General features: G+C 35.6%; 1 long non-coding RNA gene across 1 annotated transcript; it reads left to right on the top strand.

Annotated features, from left to right (window-relative positions):
• The first annotated feature begins 213 nt into the window (after positions 1–213).
• On the top strand, positions 214–4,920 carry LOC107834336 (uncharacterized). Its single transcript, XR_001660129.1, has 3 exons — positions 214–510; positions 3,159–3,342; positions 4,371–4,920. It is a non-coding gene; the product is annotated as an uncharacterized LOC107834336 (long non-coding RNA).
• The last annotated feature ends 2,318 nt before the right edge of the window (positions 4,921–7,238 follow it).

Genomic DNA, 7,238 nt, shown 5'->3' with positions numbered 1-7,238 from the left:
TTTCTTTACTTAATACTTAAATATTCTTTACTTAATACTCCAACTAAGTACACCAATACTTAGTTGGAGTATTTTGACGTGTTTTGACTATTAACACCTATGATTGAGACCATATTCAAAGAATAAAAGTAATTGCCCAATTTCAATGACAACTTTTAAACACTAGATGGCAGCAGAGTCTGGCGTTCTGCACTTTAACTTTTACTAAACATCTTTCTGTCACAGAAGTGTTGAGATCCATCCAGGAAATTTGCATTGAAGGAGCATCAGGAATTGTTGCAAACTTCTGCGAATCCAACAGGGAACGCCGGACAGACAGACCGGACCCAGCCTGCCTGTGCGTGAGGCGTTCGGGTGATGAAGACAGACGCTGGAAATAAACTGACCTCTGGCCTCACAAATCTGACACCCTCTGAGTTTTCCATGAACCCAGAGACCCGCGCAGCAGATCGGTGTGTGCCTGCCGGGGGCCGCATTCGGCTGCAGGCAGACAGATGGACACACAGGCAGGTACAGACTCTTTCCATGACTGGGGTTATATTTAGGGTTAGAGGAAGGTGAAATGCTCAGATGATACTTGAAAAGCTGCTGGACTTGTTCTGACCGGCTAAACTGGGCTGGAGTGGGTCAGATCTGATGCTTTAATGCTGGTTGAACACTGAAAACATATTGGAAAATTTTGATTTAATTAGGTTATGTTTTGAGTTGTTATTGTTATTCCCAGACCAATTAGTAGCTAAAGTTTAACAGGTTAGCACTGATTTATTTACACCTGGTGTTGAAGGTTTCTGGGAACCACATGCAGTTTCTCGGGATCTGAGATGCTTTCATTGCCTAGAGTTTCACTCATCAGCATACAGACATAAAGTGAGTGATGTTTTCAAGTATATCAATGGAACATTAAGTGGAAGAAAAATGTGTGGAAGAAAAGAAATGCACAAACTTTACTGCATTGACAGACCATCTCCAAGTTATCAGCTAAATATTTAGTTAACTAAATAATTAGCTACAACCCAAATATTTGGCTTTCTAACCATATAGTTAGTTTGGAACATATAGCTAACAAACTAAATATTTAATTTTAAACTAAATATGAAGCTTGCTAAACAAATAGTTTGAAATTAAATATTTACTTGCTAAATATGTTTGTTCCTAAATATTTAGTTTGTCAACTAAATGTTTAGCTTGGCTCCAAATTTAGTTTGCTAACCCAGATATTTAGTTCCCAAACTAAAGATTGACTTTGGCTCCAACTAAGTATTTTTGTTTTAAACTAAATATCTAGCTTGCTAACCAAATAACTTGTTGCTAAATATTTAGTCGACTAAATATTTAGTTGATTAATTGAATATTTATCTTGCTAACCAAAATATTTAGTTTTGTCTCCACCTAAATATTTGGTTTGTAGCTACATAATTAACAAATTACATTTTTAGCTCCAAACAAAATGTTTAGTTTTAAAATAAAAATTCTAGCTTTCTAGCTAAATAGCTTGTTTGTAGACTAAATATTTAGCTTGCTAATTAAATATTTAGTTTAAATTTTGTAACATTTATCAATGTGTGAATAACATGATGAAAATCTGACTAAAAACATTGTTTTCTCTAATGAGAGGCTAAATAAGCCAAATCTTTGCTGTTAGTTTTTGACCGTGTAATTTTATAAATGATGCCCCACAAAATTAAACGCTTGAATAAATCACAGTGTGTGTAACGAGGTGATATCAGTCTTCGTTTTTACATCAGAGATGCATCAACGTGTAACGACACCAGCAGCCTCGGTGTGGTCAGCACGTTCCCATAGCAACGCAAACTCGACACCACCTCATTGGTAGCGATGAGCTCAACACCTGTTGCTGCGCTACGCTCTGTTTTCTCCTCGTCGTGTTCACAAATTCAGCTGTGAAACCTTCTGACATACACCTCACCTGCTCAGGTGTTACCCCAGTGCATGCTGGGAGATCTGCACACCTCTGCTCCACTCCTGCAGTGGAACCTCAGTCAGGAAACAGATTCCTCTGGGAAGACGAAACATTTAATGTTCCCCATTTCCAGTTATAGTCGCTCATTATATTCCTCTATCCTGGTGTCCTTCAGCTGCATTTCGCCATTTTATCTCAACTCAGGTTTTCTTTCTTCTATCAATAATCAATAGTTTGTCTCAGAATATGATTTTTCGGCTGTTTTTCCTGGATAACCTGAGTTTCATCAACTCACTCCTGGTTTGGTTTTGCTTTGCTTCCCATCTGAATTTTCTGGGTTTAATTACATTTTAGTTTAACGTGCAGCATTCTTTCTTTTCTATCAAAAAAATTTGTTTTAAAAAAGTGCAACTTTGTTTTTTCCTGTTTCTATATTTTATTTTTTTTCCTTTTCTTTGTTGTTTTTCTCTTATTTTCTTTCCCCTTTTTTCTTCTCATTCAAAAATGAAAATAATGTGCAACTTTCTTTTCCTTTTTGTTTTTCTTGTTCCTGCTTTTTTATTTTTCATTCGTTTTTCTTGTTTCCTTTTCTTCTCAAAAAATGCACAACTTAATTTTTTTCTCTTTCCTTTATTGTGTTTCCTTTTCTTTATTATGTTTTCTTCCCGTTTTCTTTTTCTCTTTTCCTTATTTTTTCTTTAGCTTCTCTCAAAAATGAAAAATGTTCACCTCCTTTTTCTGTTTTTTCTTTTTTATAATTTCCCTTTTGTTTTCCTTACCCTCCTTTTCTTTTTCTCTTTTTTCATTTTTTTCTCTCTTTTCCTATTTTTCCTATTTTTTCTCTTCATCCCTTTTCCATTCTTTTCTCTTTTTTCTTTTTCCTTCTCTTTTGTTTTCCTTCCTTTTCTCTCCTCCTTTTTCTTCTTCTAAATGCTTGTATGTGCAGCTTCCTCAGCTCTTCAGATTTAGCTGATAAAGTTGAAGCCATGTCCATTCAGACGGTAAAATGAGTTTCTGTTCCATTGAAGGCACTGCCGCTGTACAAACTCTCCAGTCCGTGTGACATTTAGGCTGTGAGTGGATATTAATTTAGACCCATAATTTCTGCAGCGAGTTGCACTCGATCGGGTTACAGCGTCCTGCTGAGCTCTGAACTGCATCCAGTTTTAAATAGACCTTCTCACAGGTTTATTTCCGTGTGTTGGAGGTAAATCTTCGTCTGTCCTCAGGTCTGCAGCACATCAGAGTCCTGATTCATCTTCTTCACCACTTCAACACATCCAAGGTTTTCCAGTGATATGTTCACTCTGGATGATGCAATAAAACCAGCAGGGCTGCTGTGTGTTTACCTGCATGAGCCGTTTGTTTGTATGTGGGCCAACTGAAGCTCACGGGTGATGTTGCTTTGAATGAGGATAAAAGTGAGTATTTTATTTTCTAAACTAGAAAAGGGCATGGTGGGATCAGAAATAATCACAAATATGATCAATAACAGCTAATAAGGGTTTAGATTCAGCTGCTTTTCTCTTCCTAATCTTCCAAAAAGTCCAGATTTGTGGAGCTAATAGTTCCTAGTAATCCTGTGAATCTCTGCAGCTCCTCCAGAGCTGCCATGACTCTCATGGGACACATAAATAAACCTTCAATATAACAGCTAGAGGGAACCGATCATGTAAAATAAATTTTTTGCATGTTTTTTTTGCTTCCATTTGGGTCTCAACTGATTTTAAAAATCAGTGAAGTGCTTAAAAAAACTACAGCTGCCTTTTTTTAAATTATTTTTTTGGAAATAAGTTAATGTTTTTTGGCATCTAAAAAATTATTTGTTTAAAAAATGTCACATTCGACAGGCTCTGCCCCATCACCTACCAACCCAAGATGAGTTCCAGCAGGTTGGGTCAGCTGGTTTTATATTACAATGGCTGCTGGAAAAGACAGGTGAAACCAGTTGCTGCATCCTTGTTGGTTGTGCAGGATCTTGGACAACAGGATCTTGTGCATCTTCTGCTTTTCAGAGATGTACAGTTGCACATTTATGTTTCTGTTTGCAGCCATTTTCATGTGTGAGTGTAGGTGTTGATTTTTGTGGCGCGGCCGGCAGCAGGTTACATGGATTAAAAAAAAAAATCAAATATGAAAAAATAAATAAATAAACTGAAAATTGAAAGTGAAATTCTGGAGGGATTGGTCAATGTGAAAAGTTGTTGATTATCACATAATTTATTAACTTTTGGCTGCAAAAAAGGGTTAAAGAAAAATTTTAATTCATGCAAAATGTTTCAGCATTCTCAGGTAAAATAAAATTGGACATTTTTACATTAAAAGTTATCGGAACAATTATGCAGCTAGATGTTAAGATTATTTTCTGTCATGAATTAGCAGTAATTAGATGTTTGAGGATGTTTTTCCTGGATTGTTTGACCTGGAATGACCCGGTTCTGTTGTGCAGTCCGTTTCTTTTCCATCAGTCAGCAGATGAACTCTCCTGACTCACCTGTAGGTCTCACCCTGATTGGCTGACCCAACCAGGAAGCAGATGGGTTTGTGCTGCAGATTAAAGCGAGGTCTGAGAGGCTGAATCATTCCCTCATCCCTCGGATCTGTTTGGACGACATTCTCCAGGATCCGGTGCTTAGAAGTGGGAACATGTTCTTCTGAGGAAACCAGCCCGGCCGAAGCTGCTGCCACCTGCCCTTGAGCCAGGCAGCAGCTGCTCCAAACTGGCTAACCCTGGCAGCCTGTTGCTCTATAATTAGCAGCTGCGTCCTTCCTGCTAATCTCCTCCACAGCTGCTCCAATCATATGGCTGGCCCTGGTTGCCATGGTGAACTAATTAACTCGTAAATGACCGATTGGAAACAAAGTGGCAAGAAGGAAGAAACCTGAAGTAGGGGGACACAACAAACAGATTTTTATTTTACAGTTTTTTTTCCTGAACATTTCTCTGGTTGCCTGGACAACTGTAAACAAAACTTAATATTAAAAAATAAAAAGTCTGACTTCTGTTTGATTATGTTTCTCTGTCTTTGTCAGGACATTATAAGCTTCATTTACTTTACTGAATAGATGCAGCAAAATCTGATCTCAGGTAAAAACCCCTGGGTGCTTGCAGCCAGATTTACGTGAAATTAAATAAAATTTGAGTACTTTGTGGTACACTTTTAGATTTTAAATAGCATCTTTTTGAAAGGCAGTGAAATTAATTAATTAATTAATTAAGGTAATTATTTTAATCGGTTATTATAATAATTGTCTATTTGTTGAAAGAACAACACACTCACACCAGCATTTAAGCCAAAACTGTTCAAAAATATATTCATTTTGCATTTAAGATAATAAAAAACTTTGTTTGTATGTTCTACCCAGGACCTTTTTCTGTCTAATTATCAATCGATTAATTGAAAAAATACTAATAGATTAGCCCTGCACTGTGTCGATGTTAAGTCAAGCAGAAAGGGTTGAACTTTTTACATGTTGATGTTTTTAAGCTGCAGATGAAAACTGCAGAATGGTACGCGTTTGCGTTTTAGGCAATAAAATGTTTGATTTAGCATTTAGAATGAGTTTAAATATTTGGTTTTGCCTCTTTTAACATATTTGTGATGTATAAGAAGCTGAAGTGGTTAAGTGAAAAATCAGCAGAATGAGGCAATTTTTTATCCGATTAATCAATTAATTGTCAGAATAATCAATTATTTTGACTAAAATAATTGTTTGTTGCAACCATTTTTTACATAAATGTTTTAAGACCCCACCCTTGTGCCACTGTTTTGCTTGTAGTTTATGGAAATCTTTATAGTTTCAGTGAAATGTGTTCTGCTTTCACTGATGAGTCATTTTGCTGAGTCGATTTCTCTCTCCAGATGTAAAAAATGTTGAAGTTATTTTTAAAGTGCTGCCTTCACTTCCTGCTTGTCGTTTCCAGCGCCGTCTGTTGTGATAATCTAAGCAGCGCTATCAACAGTCAGCGCTGGCTTTCATGATGTCAGGCCCCCCTCCCTGTCAACTCTGCATTTATTACCACCTAACGAGCCTGCGTTGTCATGGAAACCCAGCGTAACCACTCAGCATCCTCAGATTCCTGTAAAGTTTCTTCATATTTTTTTTGTTCCTACTTTTTAAAGAACATTTTTCTGTGTGGCTCAAGAAAAACAATCAAAGCGAGACTAGATAAGTATATTTAAAAAACCCTCTAAATATTCACCTGTAAAGGCCAGTAATTAGATAATGTACAGTAGTAGATTTGTCAACAATTGCCTTTATGTATTTGCAACCACCAACGTGAAATACTCATTAATGGAGAACCAATTGATTTCTTAATCAGCCCAATAAACCTCGTCAAGACAAAACACAGATTATCCATATTCTGGCTAACTTTTCAAGTCGTAATCCAACTTTAAAACAGCTTCAGATGCACCAAAAAAAAAGAAGAAAAAAAAATTAAGAATAGAAAATAGCATTAAAACTAAAATTTCAAGAAACTAAAATCAAGTTTCAAACACAAATGAAGAAATCTCAATTTAAAAATAAACCAGGATATAAAAATTTGAGTCAGAATGAGTGTTAATATTGCTGTTGTTGGTTCAGTTTCACTAATCAAATTGATGCTGATGTTATAGCTGACATATCGTTCATTCCTAATCCTTGAAATAATAAAATACACAGAGATTAAAAAAGGGGTGGGATTATGATATACAATTTTTAAAACATTTTCACCAAAGGAATTCAAACACATTGGAAGCAAAATTTAAGATCACATTGATTAAAGTAATTTTAGATTCTTTAAATGGCTCAAGAGTTTTTTTGGATTGCACCCAAATCCATTTCCATCATCTAATGGTTTGGGGGGGAAAATAGAGATTTCTATTTAAAACAAATATAAACTAAAACAAAAAGCCATGTTAGTTCCCTTCTCTTTAATGGAATCTAATTGCCCACTTTTGTGATTGACCTATTTTTGGATACTTTAAGAATCAGTACTTTCTGCAGTAAAATGTTAAGTAATATTTTGGAATATGTTTTAGGTTTAAATGAGTATTAGCTAACAAAAATTCAATATTTACTTTACATGTTCCAGATTGTAATTCTGTAGATAAAACATGGCTGAATAGGCCAGCTAGAGTAAAGGCTTTATAACATTAAAGTGGACATTTTTCTCAATTTGTCTTTATTAACACTTAATTACTCTTGAACTTTCTTCATCCATGTGTAAAATGGCTCGAACATTCATAGGTTAGCATCAGGTTGTTATGACATAGTTTTAAGAAATGAATATGGAAAAAAAAAAGATTTTCCATCTAATTATTAACACAAAAGA

Source organism: Poecilia formosa, unplaced genomic scaffold (assembly GCF_000485575.1).
Source record: "Poecilia formosa unplaced genomic scaffold, Poecilia_formosa-5.1.2 Scaffold588, whole genome shotgun sequence".
Classification (NCBI taxonomy): Eukaryota; Metazoa; Chordata; class Actinopteri; order Cyprinodontiformes; family Poeciliidae; genus Poecilia; species Poecilia formosa.
Note: the sequence above shows the minus strand (reverse complement) of the source record. Positions and strands in the feature narration are given on the sequence as shown.